At 42.3% G+C, this 17,982-nt stretch overlaps 1 long non-coding RNA gene across 1 annotated transcript; it reads right to left on the reverse strand.

Annotated features, from left to right (window-relative positions):
* Positions 1-14,780: 14,780 nt before the first annotated feature.
* LOC115236889 lies at positions 14,781-16,769 on the reverse strand. The gene is made up of 3 exons (XR_003884270.1): positions 16,587-16,769; positions 16,358-16,507; positions 14,781-16,220 (listed from the first exon to the last, which is right to left on the reverse strand). It is a non-coding gene; the product is annotated as an uncharacterized LOC115236889 (long non-coding RNA).
* Between the last annotated feature and the right edge of the window lie 1,213 nt (positions 16,770-17,982).

Genomic DNA, 17,982 nt, shown 5'->3' on the forward strand with positions numbered 1-17,982 from the left:
CTTAGTTTATAGGTCCCCTACACGCTTCTAAAGTTTTGACATTTAAATTGGGGACACCCTGTATATAAGAATGCAAAAATAAAATTATTATAGACCATCAAAGTTGCATTTATTTTCATATAAATTTAACGTATTATGCAATTCTAGATGCCTTGAGTTTATTTCAAAATTTATGCAATTAATGTTTGAATCTTGGAAGCTGGATCGAACAATACAAATCGCGGAAACTGTATTATTAGATAACCGATTCCGTTTTTTATTTTTTACATCTGTCACAATAGAAAAAATTCTTTCGGCCTCAGCATTTGAGTGTGGAAGAGAGAGAATTACTTCAATTAATGATTCTAAGTTAGGAAACATCTTTACACCATCGAAATTTTTAGATTCTAATATATTTTTCCATATCTCATCTATTTCTAAACAAGCTAATCCTTTTTTCTTCTGTTCATCAAAAATTGACGGCAAATATTCCATTCAAAAGCTAATTGTATTTTATTAATATGTTCTACACGCGAAGCAATAAAAGTTAAATCTTTAATTTTAGTTCTACCTTCATTATACAAAGTAATTTTAGGATCTAGAATAGCTAATTGCTGAAAAAAAGTGTCACCACAAGGTAAACGTTTCAGCATTTCTTTAACTGCTATAATATAAAAATCTAAACATTTTAATTTAATTTGTTGCGCGCATTCCAAAGATAATGTTTGTAAAAAGCATTCACATTCCGGCCTCACATACAGGGAATTCCAGGAGGAAAGGTCAATATTCTGGGAGGTGATCGTATCGGTCATTTTAAGCAAAAGTGTTCATATGGATATATGTCCTATTACCCACGGTTTCCGAGATAGAGCGACTTGAATGTACAGTTGCAAAATTACTAAAAGGAAAGAAATACTACGTACTATTTCTAATATTTATTGTTCAAGTGATATATTTTTTACAGATTATAATAAATTTTCAAAAATTCCACCGTTAACATCAATGCATTTTTCAACTGTTGTGTGAACATGGCGTGTTGCTCGTCTGAGTACATCGTGACGTTCCTTTATGCGGGCACTAGCATCCATTATTTGAGCGAGCAGTTTGTCTCGTGTATTCACTTTTCTTCTGTACACTTCACTGTACAGGTTCACGGATGAAGGTTAAAATGTACAGAAGGAAAGTGAATACACGAGACGTACATTCAAGTCGCTCTATCTCGGAAACCGTGGGGAATAGGACATATATTCATATGAACATTTTTGCTTAAAATGACCGATACGATCACCTCCCAGAATATTGACCTTTCCTAATGGAACACCCTGTATATATTGTCTATATGTCGTATATTTTTTTTATCGTTAATATCTAAGGTAAAAATATGCTTTAAAGCATCGGTATTCACGAAATTTGTAGCAAATTTTAATATTAATTGTTCACTATTTTCTAATAATTTATGTATTAGAATATTACGCGATTGAAATAAAGCATTAGAAGAATTTAAAAAATTTAACAAATATTTTAAAAACAGCAAATATGCTTTAACTAAATTATCATTTAAATATTCTAAAATAACTTGTGCAGATTTTAATTTATCCTCTACTATTGCTAACATGAAATAATTTTTTAAAGGTTCCCAATTTTCGAGAAGCCTAACAATACATTTGTGGAAACTAAGCCATCTAGTATTGGACAATTTTAATATTTTATGTTGTTCTACATTTTAAAAATTTTGGAACTCCGCTAAAATTGCACATCGTTTTGCACTGCCCGAAATATAAGTGGCAACATCTCTAATTAAATTTTTACAAGAAGAAGGTAGTTTATCGCAAGCTTTTTATTGGCTATAAGAGCAGATGAATGGCAAATACACTTTAATGTTATTAAATTTGGTGCTTCTAATTTTAAGTGACTCATAAAAGAATTATTGCATCCTACCATAACAGATGCATTGTCACATGCCATCCCGACAATATTTTTGATAGGAATTTCTTTCTCCTCTAAAAAATTTTTAAATTTTTCGAAAATTTTAGTCGCGGGACAATCTGTTGCATCTAAAAGTAATAATTCTAATAATTGAGTAGTAATCTTTTTATTTAAAGGGGAAATATATCTGACAAGAATACACATTACTTTACTATCTGAGATATCTGTGCTCTCATCAACCAAAACAGAAAATTTACAAGTTTTTAAATTTTCAACAATTTTCTCGGTTTCACGTTTGGCAATGACATTTTGAACAATAGATGAGCACTTTTTTCGAGCCAATGAAAGATCTTGCGCAATTTCAGAATCTATAAAAATATCTTTCAATAACGGGATTAAATGATCTACGATACGAAAGGCAATATTATGCTCCGCGAAAAAAGCTGTTAATTTAATTTCAGCGCGTTTGACTCTATCATGATGTGATAATGTATTTTTAACATTTTCAGTGTTTTTATAATTCGAAGAATTTACCAACTCAATATGTTTGACCGTCTGTGAATGCCTAACTAAGTCTGTTTTGCAAAATGTGAAGGTCTTATTACATGCCATGCAAAGCGCTATATTTTCTGTAGGATGAGGAGCCAACCATCCTTTAAAAATGTTTTCATCTAGCCATGAAATTTGGAATTCTCTAACCTTACGTTTTTTAATAGCTCCTTTACTTTTAATATTAGCGTTAGATTCCATTGTGAATATAGATGTTAATTGTAATATGTATCAACTTATCTATGCCTGTTGTTAGTGGCCAAGTTTTTTTCCTTCTTCAATATTTACATTCCGCACCGGCCGTACTGCTGACACACTAGGAGCCCGCCAAAACTTCTGCCTCCCATATAGCATACAGTAGTTACATCGCTGTATTACCTAACCTAACCGTCGCGCATGCGCGAGAAAAGCGGCCCGCCTGCCAACACTGGATACGACGTTCGGTAGACGATGGGTATGAGGGAGATAGCGCGAGGCGTCCGCAATGTGTGGGAGAAGGATAGCGCAAGGCGTTCATATGAGCGTAAGACAAGGATAGCATTTGCATGCACGTTGGAAAAGAATGGCGCGAAGATATTGCATGCACGTGGGAGAAAGATGGTGTCCGCATACACATTGGAGAGAGAAAGAGAGATAGCGTGAGGCATGCACGAATAGGAAAAGGAAAGAAGAAGGCACAGAAACAATTGACACTTTTATATAATAATAATAATAAGTTTATTCAATATTTGTGTGTGCGTTTAAATGCGTGTGTGTTTAAAAATAATAATATTATAATAATAACTTGAAACAGAAAAATACAAATCTTGTTAATAAATTTATCTGTTAATATTATAAAATTTAAAAAAAGAAGATACATACATTATCCTCCTGGGGCTGCAAGCTCTTCCTCCCAATCCTCCTCCCAATCCTCCTCCTCACAATTTTCATCCTCCACCTCTAACACCTCTTCCGGCTTCCAATCTTCTTCTTCTTCATATGGCTCAAGCCCGAAAAGAGGCCTCAAGTAAAATATATCTTCATAAATGTACGGAAATACTTTCGCACACTCGCGGGCTTCACGGGTGTCGCCCCACAAATTGGCGTGCGCCCAACGTAAATTTCCGGGCATCCCCCGCATGTATCGGCGGTGTATTACATCGATTTGAACGAACTGAAATATATTATTAATTCTAATTTAATAATAGGGCAATAGAGCCAAGCGCGGTAAATAGTGCGCAACAATGCTTTATTTAAAATACAACATCAAATCAATAAAACGTGTTTAAAATACGACATCAAAATAAAACGGACGTTTCGGCTACTTATTTTAGCTATCTCCAGCGCAAAATTGACAATTAGTATATAAAAAATACAAATAAAATTAAAGAACGAGTTTGCAATCGCATGGTCTTAACGATTAAAAGAACGCAGTTACAAATATAGATCTCTTAGCATAGTCGCGACGTCGGAGTACCGAAATTCTGTTTGTAAATCACTCCATTAAAAATAAAAAAGGTTGAATCCAAGATCATTCTGACCGCAATGATAAATTCAGACTTAGAAATATTGCAGTTCAAGGAAATATGATTCCACCTGACTGAGACACTGTCAATTGCCATCTCAGTTGGAACGTTAGTGAACAACGAAACAACGTCTAAGGAAATTAGGCGGAAATCACTATTGATGTTTTTGTAAATAAGAGACAGACTCCTCCCTGTGTTCTTCTTCATTCGGGTTCGGATTAACCCTGTAACACACGTATTTTAATCGTTCATGTAATACCCGGAAAATAAAACACTGGGGATAACCGTTGTCCAATAAAATGTCAATGATACGTTCAAAGTTTTTTCGGTGGAAACGGATAAAGGGAGCATGGCGAGTGAGACTTCGGAACTTTTTGATGTTTGTCATCTCGCTTGCCCCTTCATTTTTTCTTGCTCTCGCTATTGTCGATTCTTAGGCATCGGGGATCTTTCCTTATGTATAAAATATAAAGATTTTATAAAATAAAATTGAAACTTACATCTTGGTGTTATTAGTATGAATATAATTATACTGGATTAATGAGATTCTTGCGATAAAAATGATACTAAACACGACATAAAATAGTAAAATAGCGGCGAGATTGTTATAGTCGGCTGATTAGGCATTATAATTAAATTGTTAAGGTCTTGCGATGACCATGTTGTACAGTAGGGCTATTTTAGATAGTTTTAAATATTATTTAATTAAATTAATATATTTTAATAAGCGCTAGAATATAAGTATGGCGATAAGCGGCGTGCGCATGCGTTGAACCGCCCAGTGGCGCGTAAGAGAAGGAGACTCCACGTAGTGGGAATCCGAAGAGTGGGAAGAACTTTAGAGTGGGAACGGGTATAAAAGAGCGTGCAGAGCGACTCTCGAGGCCTTTTCCCCGGAAGTCTAGCGTACCATTAAAGACGCCTTACGGGTATTTCGATAAGTTAAGAACATAGTCGCGATAAAAAGTCTCGCTACAGTAGAGATTTGTGACAGTAACTAAAAGCAGTGTTATAAAGTCGAGCCTTTCTCCCAGAAGTCGAGCGTACCAATGAAAACGTCTCGCGGGTTTATTTTAATGAGTTAATCGCGAAATAAAAATCTCGGTGCGATAGAGATTCGCGATAATAAAAAGGCAGTATTATTTTATCGTTAGATCGAAGCGCGATAGATCTCCGAGTTGTGGAAATGCGCAGGAAAACGTCTGTGAAACGAAGAGTTATTTTATACGAAGAAGTTTGAACATTTTATATTCTTTTAAATATATTTATACACAGTTAAATATTTAAAAGCAGTGTTTAATTCACTTACCTCGAGTCCGTGAAAAATTCTTCCTGTGTTCACGAGTCGATCCAGAAATATCCAGAAGGCAATCCAGCAACCAATAGGCGTTGATCCGGCGAATCCAGCGGCGACCTGAAGCAGAAAATAAAAGGATTAGGAGCCAGAGAGGGAACTTTGTGCGAGTGTATAGCGTTGCACAAATAGCGTCGTCCCGACGTATAACCATAGGCGTCGAACCAGTTGCATCCAGTGGGTAGTCCAGCAATCCATGGGCATTAATCCGGTGAATCCTGCGGCGACCTGTAATAGAAGAAAAAAGGGAAATTAACAAGACTTGACGGGAAGTCAAGCGAATACGCAACAGTGTAGATAGCAGCGCAATCCTGACGCTGAGCAACCCGTCCGACATCAGACCAGACGAGGCGTCGTCCGAGGGCTTTCCTTGTTCGTTGGTGGTTAAACGAACTGGCGACCGTTAAATAAGGTAAAAAAACCTGTATTCTGTGTAGAATTCTCCATCTCGATTAGTTTGTCCGGTCACAACCTAACCAAGAAGCTACCACATCCTGGTTGCAATCCTGCCATTGCGTGCGGACAGCCATACGTCCTGGGGGCTCGGACAGAGAAGCTGCCACATTCTGATTGCAATCCTGCCATTGCGAGCGGACAGCCAAGTAACCTTGCCGCTTGTTGGTGAAAGCGTGCTGGCGACCGTGAATCTAAAACAGGTGAGAGAACCTTTATTCGAAGCGTACTCGCTTATTTCTTACGTCTAGGACGTTTTATACGTTTTGCCGGTATTTGTCCGGTCACAACCTAACGTAAATACTTAAGACTATTTGCGTAATTAATTGAGGTCTCGCTGACAACTATTGAGCTTGGTAACTCTTCAACGCTTCTACCATGGAACAAGGTAGCTTCCGTTTTGTCCGTTGACACTCCTAAGCCTAAATGCTTGATCCGATTCACGACTCTAGTGGTTATGGCACTGGCTCTTAGACAAGTGAGCCTCAGGTTTCTGCCGGTTGTTACGACAAGGGTGTCGTCCGCGTAGCAAATAATTTCACAGTTTTCATCTTCATTAGCTACATCTAGTACGCTATCAAAAGCGATATTCCAGAGCACCGGGCCAAGGAAAGAACCCTGAGGCACACCTGTCTCCATAGCCCTAACGCATTTTTTACCGTCTGCTCCGGTGTAACATATAATTCTGTTCGAGAGGTACGAGTCGATAATCCTCAGTATATACACCGGATAATTCCTGTGCCTCAAAGCCTTTCGGACAACTGGCCACGGTATGCTATTAAACGCATTCCGAATGTCAAGCGAAAGCACTACCGCGTATCCTCCAGCCTTAACCGCTGCCGAGACAATTCCCTTAACTAAGAGAAGCGCGTCGCATGTGGAACGTTGTTTTCTGAATCCAAACTGGTTTCTGGAAATCTCAGATCTCGGGTGTTCCGTCTGCCACAAATAGATTCTTTCCGCGAGTATTCGTTCAAAAGCCTTCCCAATCTCATCTAATAGGCAAATGGGTCTTACCTTCGGTATCCTCGTCGCCGCAGCATTTCGTTTGCTCGCTTTCGGGATCAAAACCAGGTTAGCACGTTTCCACGCATTTGGAAACTCACTTTTCATACGACACATGTCGAATAAGTGCTTAATCCAGTCCATTACCTCACCTGTGACTTTCTTCCAGATTGTTGAACGGAAACCATCAGGACCAGGAGCCTTCTTCGAGGATGGTGCGTTTTTCTTTACTGCCCTGAGGACCTCAGCTGGAGCGACCGACCACTCGTCCAACCAAACAAAGTCCGACCAATCCTTAATCGGATCCAACAGGTTATACTTTGAAAATAAAGAGTCCAAAAGATCGGTAAGTATTTCCGGTTCCAATACCTCCGTCAGGCTTAGAGAAGCGATTTAAGTTTTTTAAGTACAATCTTGTACGGTAACCCCCATGGGTCCTAATCAATTGAACTAATAAAATCCTGCCATGCGGCGGACTTTGCCTTATTGATCTCCGTGCGTAATTCTTTGCGTTTGGCCTTGTATAGCACTCCAAGATCGTTAAATGTCCTCTCCGAGCGTTTCTTCTTTTTGGACCTTTGCCACAGCCTACGGGCATGAATACACTGCCGACGCAGGATCTCTATAGATTCCCGCCACCAGTACGCATTTCGCCGGGGTTTCCGTGGCCCTATTCTCGGTGCCGCAGCATCACAGGCTTCTTCTAATAGCCTATCCAGCCAGTTTGCCAACTGCGTCACATCCGACTGATCTTCTACCTCAGATGTGTGCCCCTTTCATACTAGCACCGCTAGAAAAAGGTCATCGTTGAGGGATCGTCCCGATTGCGCACATTACTAATCGGACACGACAATATTTCCCGATTGGACACAGACCCGATCGGACACATATGGTTGCAATCGGACACAGGCCCGATCGGACACAGGCCCGATCGGACACAGGCCCGATCGGACACAGGCCCGATCGGACACAGGCCCGATCGGACACAGGCCCGATCGGACACAGGCCCGATCGGACACAGGCCCGATCGGACACAGGCCCGATCGGACACAGGCCCGATCGGACACAGGCCCGATCGGACACAGGCCCGATCGGACACAGGCCCGATCGGACACAGGCCCGATCGGACACAGGCCCGATCGGACACAGGCCCGATCGGACACAGGCCCGATCGGACACAGGCCCGATCGGACACAGGCCCGATCGGACACAGGCCCGATCGGACACAGGCCCGATCGGACACAGGCCCGATCGGACACAGGCCCGATCGGACACAGGCCCGATCGGACACAGGCCCGATCGGACACAGGCCCGATCGGACACAGGCCCGATCGGACACAGGCCCGATCGGACACAGGCCCGATCGGACACAGGCCCGATCGGACACAGGCCCGATCGGACACAGGCCCGATCGGACACAGGCCCGATCGGACACAGGCCCGATCGGACACAGGCCCGATCGGACACAGGCCCGATCGGACACAGGCCCGATCGGACACAGGCCCGATCGGACACAGGCCCGATCGGACACAGGCCCGATCGGACACAGGCCCGATCGGACACAGGCCCGATCGGACACAGGCCCGATCGGACACAGGCCCGATCGGACACAGGCCCGATCGGACACAGGCCCGATCGGACACAGGCCCGATCGGACACAGGCCCGATCGGACACAGGCCCGATCGGACACAGGCCCGATCGGACACAGGCCCGATCGGACACAGGCCCGATCGGACACAGGCCCGATCGGACACAGGCCCGATCGGACACAGGCCCGATCGGACACAGGCCCGATCGGACACAGGCCCGAGGACACAGTCCCAATCGGACACAGGCTCGATCGGACACAGACCCAATCGGACACAATTCCGATCGTAAGGAGGGATCCTCTACCATCCGTGAACCGGGATCCCCATAATTCAGCCTTGGCGTTAAAATCGCCCGCCAAAACAATTCTCTCCACCCTTGACGAGAATATTTCGGAGAGTTCATCCAGAGCGGAATTAAATTCCCTCAGGCCAATGCTTGGAGAAATATACATGGAGATGATTAAATACGGTCCACAGAGCACCGCTACAAATCGAGATCCTTGTCTAACCAACTGGCATCTCGTTCTAATAAGACTAGGTTCTATACAGGGTGTTTCGGAACAACCTTCCGTCCGTAAAGTGACGTATTCCTGATACAATTCTAAGACGATTTTTCCTTTACCAAAATTTGAATTGAAGCATAATTTTTGAGTTACAAGCAAAAATAGTTAGCAAATCACGCGTCGAAGACAGAGAAAGAGAGAGAGAGAGGATGAGGAAGGGAAGGAGGGAAGGCGGGAGAGACGTTTATACACACGCACGCACGTACGTATACACTTTTTTTCTCGCTCTCTTTCTCTCTTTTACACAAACACTCATACAATCTCTCATTCAGTCACTCATTCACTCACTCACTCACTCATTTGCTCACTCACCTGCTCACTCACAGCGTAGCGAATCTTCATGCTACGTATTGTTGTTAACTGCTGCACGGTTATTATTTTAGCGACGGACCGCGGAGACTGTGCGACCGCATTGTTACGTTGCCTAGCGCCGCCGAGAAACGCGACATGTACCCGACATGTAGCGACATGCAAGTTACGACGTGCGCGTGGCGCGTGATCGATGCGAGATAAGACGAACGATCTTCTAAAACCTTCGCATTGCGAATGCGTTAGAAAACATGAAACGTATAATGACGTATTTAAAAAAATTAATTATTTATCATAATTAATAACTATTTCTAATTATAATAAATAATTATTATTTTAAATAGCAATTATTGCATTCACGATGCGAAGGTTTCAGTCAATCGCAAGATCGCAAGAATAATGTAATTAATAAATTACATTTGGGAAAATTTATTTTTATTCTGCTCAAATCAGATGTTCCAATGTTAAAATGTATTGGACGCTCTGAAAAGAGCGGATTGATCAAAAAAAAATTTTAGAGCAGATTCTCGAAATGCCCGCCATCCATCCTAATGCAAGCTCTTATGCGTTTTAATAAATTTCTTTCGACGTTCTCCATTACTTCTTCGTCGATATCCCAAATAGCATGTTGTAATCTTGTCTCTAGCTCTTCGGTATCTTCGGGAAGCGTTTTATAAATTACTTCCTTACAATATCCCCATAAGAAGAAATCAAGGGGGTTGAGATCCGGAGATCTTGCGGCCGAGAAACGCGACATGTAACCGTACAAGTTGCGACGTGCGCGTGGCGCGTGATCGACGCAAGATGAGACGAACGATCTTCTTAAATCTTTGCATTACGAATGCGGTAAAAAACATGAAACGTATAATGACGTATTTAAAAAAATTAATTATTTATCATAATTAATAATTATTTCTAATTATAATAAATAATTATTATTTTAAAAAGAATGTATTATACATTATTACGTTTTCGAAATTATTGCATTTACGATGCGAAGGTTTCAGTCAATCGCAAGATCGCAAGAATAATGTAATTAATAAATTACATTTGGGAAAATTTATTTTTATTCTGCTCAAATCAGATGTTCCAATGTTAAAATGTATTGGACGCTCTGAAAAGAGCGGATTGATCAAAAAAAAATTTTAGAGCAGATTCTCGAAATGCCCGCCATCCATCCTAATGCAAGCTCTTATGCGTTTTAATAAATTTCTTTCGACGTTCTCCATTACTTCTTCGTCGATATCCCAAATAGCATGTTGTAATCTTGTCTCTAGCTCTTCGGTATCTTCGGGAAGCGTTTTATAAATTACTTCCTTACAATATCCCCATAAGAAGAAATCAAGGGGGTTGAGATCCGGAGATCTTGCGGGCTAACGTATCGGGCCGTACCGACCCATCCAGCGTCCGGGAAAATGCTTGTTTAAGTAATTCGTAACGATCCTGGCGTTGTGCGGCCCAGCGCCGTCTCGTTGAAAGACAATCTCGCTTCTTTCAAATAATGGCACATCTTCTAGAAAATCTGGTAGATTTTCTGTTAAAAAATCGACGTAAGTTCTTCCAGTTAAAATATCTGGAAGAATAACTGGACCAAGTATTTCAGTGCCCATTATTCCAGCCCACACATTAATCTTCCAACGAGTTTGAAAATTTCGAAGTCGCGTGGCTCTGGGATTTTCCTCGCTCCAAAAGTGCATATTATGCACATTAAAAATTCCTTCCTGTGTGAATAGCGATTCATCGCTGAATATCACACGAGAGGAATATCTAGGATCTCGATCGATGTTTCGCAGAAAATTTTCGCAAAACGTTCGTCTTGCGGGATAATCTGCTGGTTGTAAATGTTGCACGCGTGTATAATGAAACGCGTGCAACTTTTCTTCTTTTAATATTCTTTGTACGGTTGTACAAGATAAATCATATTCTCGAGCAACTACCCGAATACTCGTTTCGGGATTATCCTCGAAAGCACGTACGACTCTCTCCGTGTTCCGTACATTTCTAACGTAGCGATCTCTCCCAGTGTCGTGTTTGTTCGGCAGGACACTGCCAATATCGTAAAGTCTTTGAGCTGCTGCAAGTATCACGTGACCCGATGGATGTCTTCGGGTTGGATACAATTCGGCGTATCTTCTTGCAGCATGGTTCTGCTGCCCGTGGCACTCGCCAAGTGCCATCAGCATGTCGTAGTATTCTTGACTTGTGTACGCTGCCATATCTTCTTCGCGCTTATTGATAATCGCTGGTAATCGTAGGTTTATTGATTGCAGTATCCATCGTGCATCTAATTTATACGATCCTCGCGGGGGGTCGATGCCCCCTCCGCGCCTCCCGCAACGAATAGCGGGTGTCGTGTGTCGCGTGTCATTACCCGAATTGCGTTAGGGACCAGAGCTCCCGCGCCGGTAGCACCCAAAATCTGGAGGTCTATCGGCGCGAAATCTTGACTTTCATCTTCCTCTTCAGAGATCACAATGCTGCTTGCTTCCGATTTCTTATTCTTATTCTTACCGGTGCCCTTCTTTGTGATTTTTGTGTTCTTCCTTTTGCTCCTTCTAATCTCAGTTTCTGAGCTTATTTCAGCTTCTGTGGACATCTGGGTAGAAGAAGTATCTCTGGTCCATTTGTCCAGATCAATCGTAACCAATTCTTGTAGTCTCTTCTTACTCGTTCTTGTTTTCCTGCGTGAGACAGATATAGCCTACTCTACTCTTGTATTATCCGCCTCTCTGTCATCATCACTAGTGATTATCTCTGGTGAGATTCCGGCCTTTCGTTTTGTCCCAGGGATATTACTAGGGGTTTCCACTATACCTATTTCAGTGTTCTCGGCTTCTAATCCCTGAGATTCGTCCGTTATGTTAGAAATAGGATAATCCACCAAGACCATTTCTAGAGGGTCCGTAGGGTTCACTACTCCTTCGTCAGCGACGGTAGCCAATTAAAGCTCCCCGCCCGTCGTCAACAGGGGAGTTGGCCCTTCGTGAGATGAAGACCTGTGGGCTCCAGGGACCGTAGAGCCCACCTGCCTGTCACTGGGGCTCCGACAAAAACCCTGTGGCGGTAAAAAATTTTCCGTCTGTTGTCCTTCCATATTGATAATATTTGGTCGGTTTATTGTTCGGGATGACCTTCCCCTAGGACGGCCGGTTTCACTGCACCTGCGAGCCCGTCCTGCCCGATCCGTATTCTTCTGATTGTTCCCGGAGCTTCCTTGAGATGCCAGGTTATCGAGGGCCGTCTCCGTTGCCATGTCCAACTCCAAGAGAGCCGACGACTTGTTTGCTATTTCGCTGTTAATGTGGGCAATATCCTCCTGCACCATGTTTATTTCAGCCCTGAGAGTGTCTCCAGTCGCTTGATCTGGAGCATGCTCTATTCCAGGTGAAACCGCTGGCATTACATTTGCTCTAGATAGAGCCTCCAATCCAGCATTCGCAATGTCATCCTCTCGTGGGACACTAGGTGAGCGGTAAATAAAAGTGGGCAGGCCCAAACAAGGAGGCCACATCCTCATCTTCCAGATGGTTCAGTCTGTTCTGCGAGGACTTAGAAGTCTCATCATCGCCGTATTGCATTCGGGTAGAGGATTCATTGTCCAGTAAGAGGGAAGATCCGAGGAATCTCACCTCAGAGTGAAGATCCTGTATGTGTTTTTCCTGTTGTTTCATCTTTCCTAAAATATAATTGCGAGCTAGTTCCATCTTGGTAGCAACCAAGAATAACTCTTCCACGCAGGTACCTAGTGTCCTGATAGCAAGACGAATCCTATTTGAAACACAAGGGGTATCATTTTCCATTGAGGTCAATATATTCAAGGCCTTCTCGCGAATCCTTGATGAAGCATGCCCACACATCTTTTCAACGGGCCCTATGCTCGATGACGACGCCGGGGAGTCAGGGACAACAACTCCCACCGTGCCGAACTCTGGGGTATCCGAATTCCCCTGAGTCGGTAATTTCAACCTATTATTGTTTTCCATACATAAATTTTCAAAAGTTTTCAAAAGGGGGCCGGATGTATAACACAACATTAACGGGCCCGGCCGTACCCGGGGGGGGGGGCGTGTGCGCGCGGCCGCGTGCCTCCACAGTACAAAGTCAATTACCTAACTTAAAAGTAAAGCAGTTCGAGTTCATAACTACAGTTGTTCAAGAGCGCATCCGATTTGTTAAAACTCGCCTATTGCTAGGGATAAATCACCAATCTCTTGCCAATAAGCAATAAACGCCGTGATTCAACAGCTATAAGAGCCCAGCTTCTCGCAGTAAAGGAATTCAATTACATTATCAAGTCATTTGTTGCTGATGATTCTTAACTAATATTTAATATTTAATATCTAATATCGTTTCACCGACGTTTCCTTAACCAACATCAATATATTTTATGCCACGAAAGCGTGAAATCTCCTGCCAGGGACAATCCAAAAATAAATCACCAGACATTCATCAAAATCAATCCACCGTATATCCTACTTCATTTCTAATTTCTGAGATTTATACAGGTAAACCATCCACTATTTGCCGCATTCAGCAGTTATAAAAGCCAATTTTTCATGATAATGGAACCCATTAACATTACTAGGGTCTAGTGACTCATTCCGGTCGCCAGGAGTTTCCGGCATTTAATATCAGTTCGCAACGCCATGTTTCCCGTCTATATCGAGTGCATTCTACGTTAAAAGGACACGAAGCCTCTCACCAATGGCAGTCAAGGAACAGATTACCAGTCATTTCCCAGAATCAATCCACCGTATATCATTCTTTGTTTCCAATTCCCGAAGCTTAGATAGGTAAATCATTAATTAAAAGTCAATTTCTCATGACAACGGAATCTAGTGATATTACTAAGATTCAGTGACTCATTCCGACCGCCAGAGGTTCCGTTATTTATTTAGTGTCATTTCATCGACAAGTTTACATCTAGTATAGGATGCATTCTATGTTTATAAGAACTCAAGCATCTTGTCAAATCGCTGACGATAAAGTCAAAAACAACGCGTTTGCTTTGTTCTAGTTAGTTTGAAAACAATAATGATATTATTTAATATAATAACACCCTTTAAAATTTCAGACACTGATAATATCCGGTGATCTCAGCACTCAAAGGTTACTCCACGTAACCCAGAATGCAAGAAGTCACGAAGTCTCCGCCAGTGCACTATGCGCTTAGACACGCCAAAAAACCAGTATACAGCCCGCATGTGCAACACATGCGAGTACTGAGGACGCCGCCATACGCAAAGATAAGCAATAATACAATCAAATAATCAACAAATAAGTATAATAGATGAACAAATAATCAATTGAATCTATTACATCAGGTCAGGTCCTGTCAAATGCCGCAGAGAAGATTCACCGCACTACAATGATTCAATCAAAAAACTCAAGTGCAAGCGGATCAACCGTCCAGGATCCCCACACTCGCATGCCCAGCACGTTAGCTGAAATCGTAGATACATCAAAGCATGCGTACGTACCGAAGAAGGAAGGCCCGCAGTCCCACGTAGCACATCCTAAGTTATTCAAATAGATTCATCATGTATATTGTTATTGGGTAAATAAATAGACACGCATTTATTTGTTTTCTTTTGCTTTTGTTTTACAAATCATCACCAAATCAATCATTTATTCATATCTATAATACGTAAAATGAATCAGATAAAATGCATCAAATACTACTGATCCGTCTATAAATCCCTCTCTCCACTTAATTTCCCAAATAGGCCATCGCACCAGCTTATTCATCTATTTGTGTACTACCGTCAGGGAGGATTCAAAAGAAATAGACATAGACAGTTCACATCAGCAGTAGTTAGACATCCACTTCAAATCAGGACAAACATAAGCCAACAGTAATACGCAGATTAGTAGTTCAAAAAACCAAAATTATAACCATCGGTCACATAGATCTTCGCAAATCAGCAATTATGTATTGTAAATTCGAACTCGCTAATCCCAACTGTCAAAAACCTCATAAAAGTGCTCAGTGGATTCAAATTCAGTAATCTCACTAGATTCACTCTAGTGAAATCTCCACATTATAACTGTCTGTCATTCAATAGCTCAATAATTGTCTGTCATTCAATATACGAACAGACAGGGATGCACCGCAGTAAAAGGTAATCAACTGCAAGATCGCAGAACACTAGTAGGCGCAACACAGCCGAGAAGCTGAGTATCCCGATTGCTGGTCTCAACTATAACTTACGTATTACATACATATTCCATAAGAGCAATTCAACAGGGTACGCAGACGGAGCGTTGACTGCTCAAACTTAATAATTAATAATATAATTATTAAAAACAATCACCAACTAAATATGAGATTTAATTCGATCATAATTACATAATCCTTGCATTCCCGCAAACAGAATGCACAATATAATAATGATATCATAGTAATTCGGTCCTTTAATTCAACGTAACCGATTCCCGTCTAAATTACTCAGCAATTTATTATTGAGAATTTAATCACTAGGATATCAACATACAGCGCAATTGCAACTCCCGATAATACCACTGATTACAATATAACTTTCCTCAGAATAATGGTATCCATTAGAACAGCAGCGAAGCGCATGACAGGATGGCAAAATAAAATAAGATAAGGGAGATCAACTCCATACATGAGGGGGACATCTGCGAAATCATCATGTACCATGCAATATGCAATATGCAATACTCTATAGGTATGCCACTATATAGGACTTCAGCCAATAGAGTAATTTAGGGACACTAATTCCACTCATTGCAATATCTCGCTGGGAACTGAGATATGCAGGTGACGCACATGGGTATTACTAGTGAGATGATATGGCGCAACGCTACAACCCCTCTTGATGAGTCCCATGTATTCCACGTCAGATCCTCAATACACTCAACTCATTTTCTTAGTCATTAAGGACAACCACTCTTCAAGTGCATAGACAATTCATATGAGTTGTACCAACCACAAGTCACAAATACGCCTGTAATACATCAATCCTGGGGACATATATTATTCGTTAATATTAGTGTCACTGCATGACATACAATATGATAAAATGGAAGAACAAAACAGTATTATGGTGGCGCAATGCATACATGTCCGGACACATTACGACTGCATACGTTGAATATACCTCAGTATCAAGACGCAACAATACAATCCTCAAGACCCCGTAAAATCTTGTAGGGATCCAGGTAATGGTCATCCTAACCCCACCTCCACACGTAAGTCATACATTAAGACTTCCACATATCAACTCGAGGCGATCGCCACCAGTAAATTCCTGAGGAGTAAAACACATTTAATTAGAATTAATTCACCTCAGAGCAAGTTTCACAGTCTTAGTATGCAGTATAAAGTACGGCATTATCCTCGTTATATAATTGTTCCCTCATTGCATATTCCGCCTAGGCGATTATATCTTTAAGCACGTTTACTATACACAGTCAGAGCAACTCATATACATTATTAAAGCAGTCTCTACTTTATTAATAAGCTCAGGTGACTTATTAAAATTACTGACAACGATCGCTCGTTACACAACCCATACTGACATTTCCAATATGGCGGAGTTAAGTAAAGGAGACAACTCCGATAACTAAATTATTCACAAAGTATATCAACCAATCGCGTTCAACTATCGATCTCTGTATCATTAGACCATCAATTTAATAATTATTATCAACACTGCGATTTGTGCTCGTGATGAGCCGATCATATATAAGGTTGTAACGCGGTCACCTCGCTCGACGCTCGGATCGGCTCGTCGGGGTCCGGGTTCGAGAGGAGGGGAGACTCAAGCTTACGAGACACGGTGTAGGTAGAAAGAGATAGTTTATTCAGTTAAAGAAAGATAGATACAGCGTGCAGGGTCTGGCGATAGCGTGCGGTGGAGGTTGTCGCTGGTAGCAGGATCTGCGTGACGCGCAGGCACAAAGCGATGGGCGCAAAGCGGTGAGAAGCGCAAGACCAGTGCGGCGTGCAATCGTTCCCGGTTTTATTTACAGGCGCGGACGGCGCGATTAGAACTAGAGCACTTATTACTAACAGGCCTTATAACTAACGGACTTAGTACTAGACAGGGCTTACTCCTAGCAGGTCTTATGACTAGCGGACTTATTACTAGACAGGTCTTATTCCTAGCATGCGGTTATAATTAGCGGATTTAGTATGAACAAGCCTTAAGACTAGGATGTGATTACGACTAGCGGACTTAGTACTAACAGGCCTTATAACTAGCAAGTCTATGACTACGAGACTTAGAACTAGCGGACTTATCCCTATCATGCGATTATATTTACAGCGCGGTCAGTACATGCACTTATTATCTAAGGTTAGGTCAGGCGGCCAGGTATTGCCGGCAGGCTCGAGTGTCACGTCGAGCGCTGCCTAAGCAACGGAAGTCGGTTCAACCCGACGGGGCCAAGTACAACCTTGGCCCGAGGTATAGAGTGCCGGTTCAACCCGGCGGGGCTGAGTACATCTGCCCTAAGAGTTGCTAGGTAGTGGTGAGATCGGTATCATGAGCTGGTCGGGATAGGATCTGGTCCCGATGTCTCGGCCGGCCGGGCTTATATACCCGGCCGGCGGCCCCCACTGTGCGCCGTCGGTCCGGCGGTAGAAGTCGGTACCGCGTGGGGACCCCGCGAGAGCGAGACAGAGCGTGTCGGCGAGCGAGAGCGCATGCTGAGCGAGATAGCGCGTGTCGAGAGGGAGAACGTATGCGTGCGGCAAGCAAGATGGCCGTAGTAACGGTCC

This window comes from Formica exsecta, unplaced genomic scaffold (assembly GCF_003651465.1).
Source record: "Formica exsecta isolate Colony F162 unplaced genomic scaffold, ASM365146v1 scaffold1127, whole genome shotgun sequence".
NCBI classification, from domain to species: domain Eukaryota; kingdom Metazoa; phylum Arthropoda; class Insecta; order Hymenoptera; family Formicidae; genus Formica; species Formica exsecta.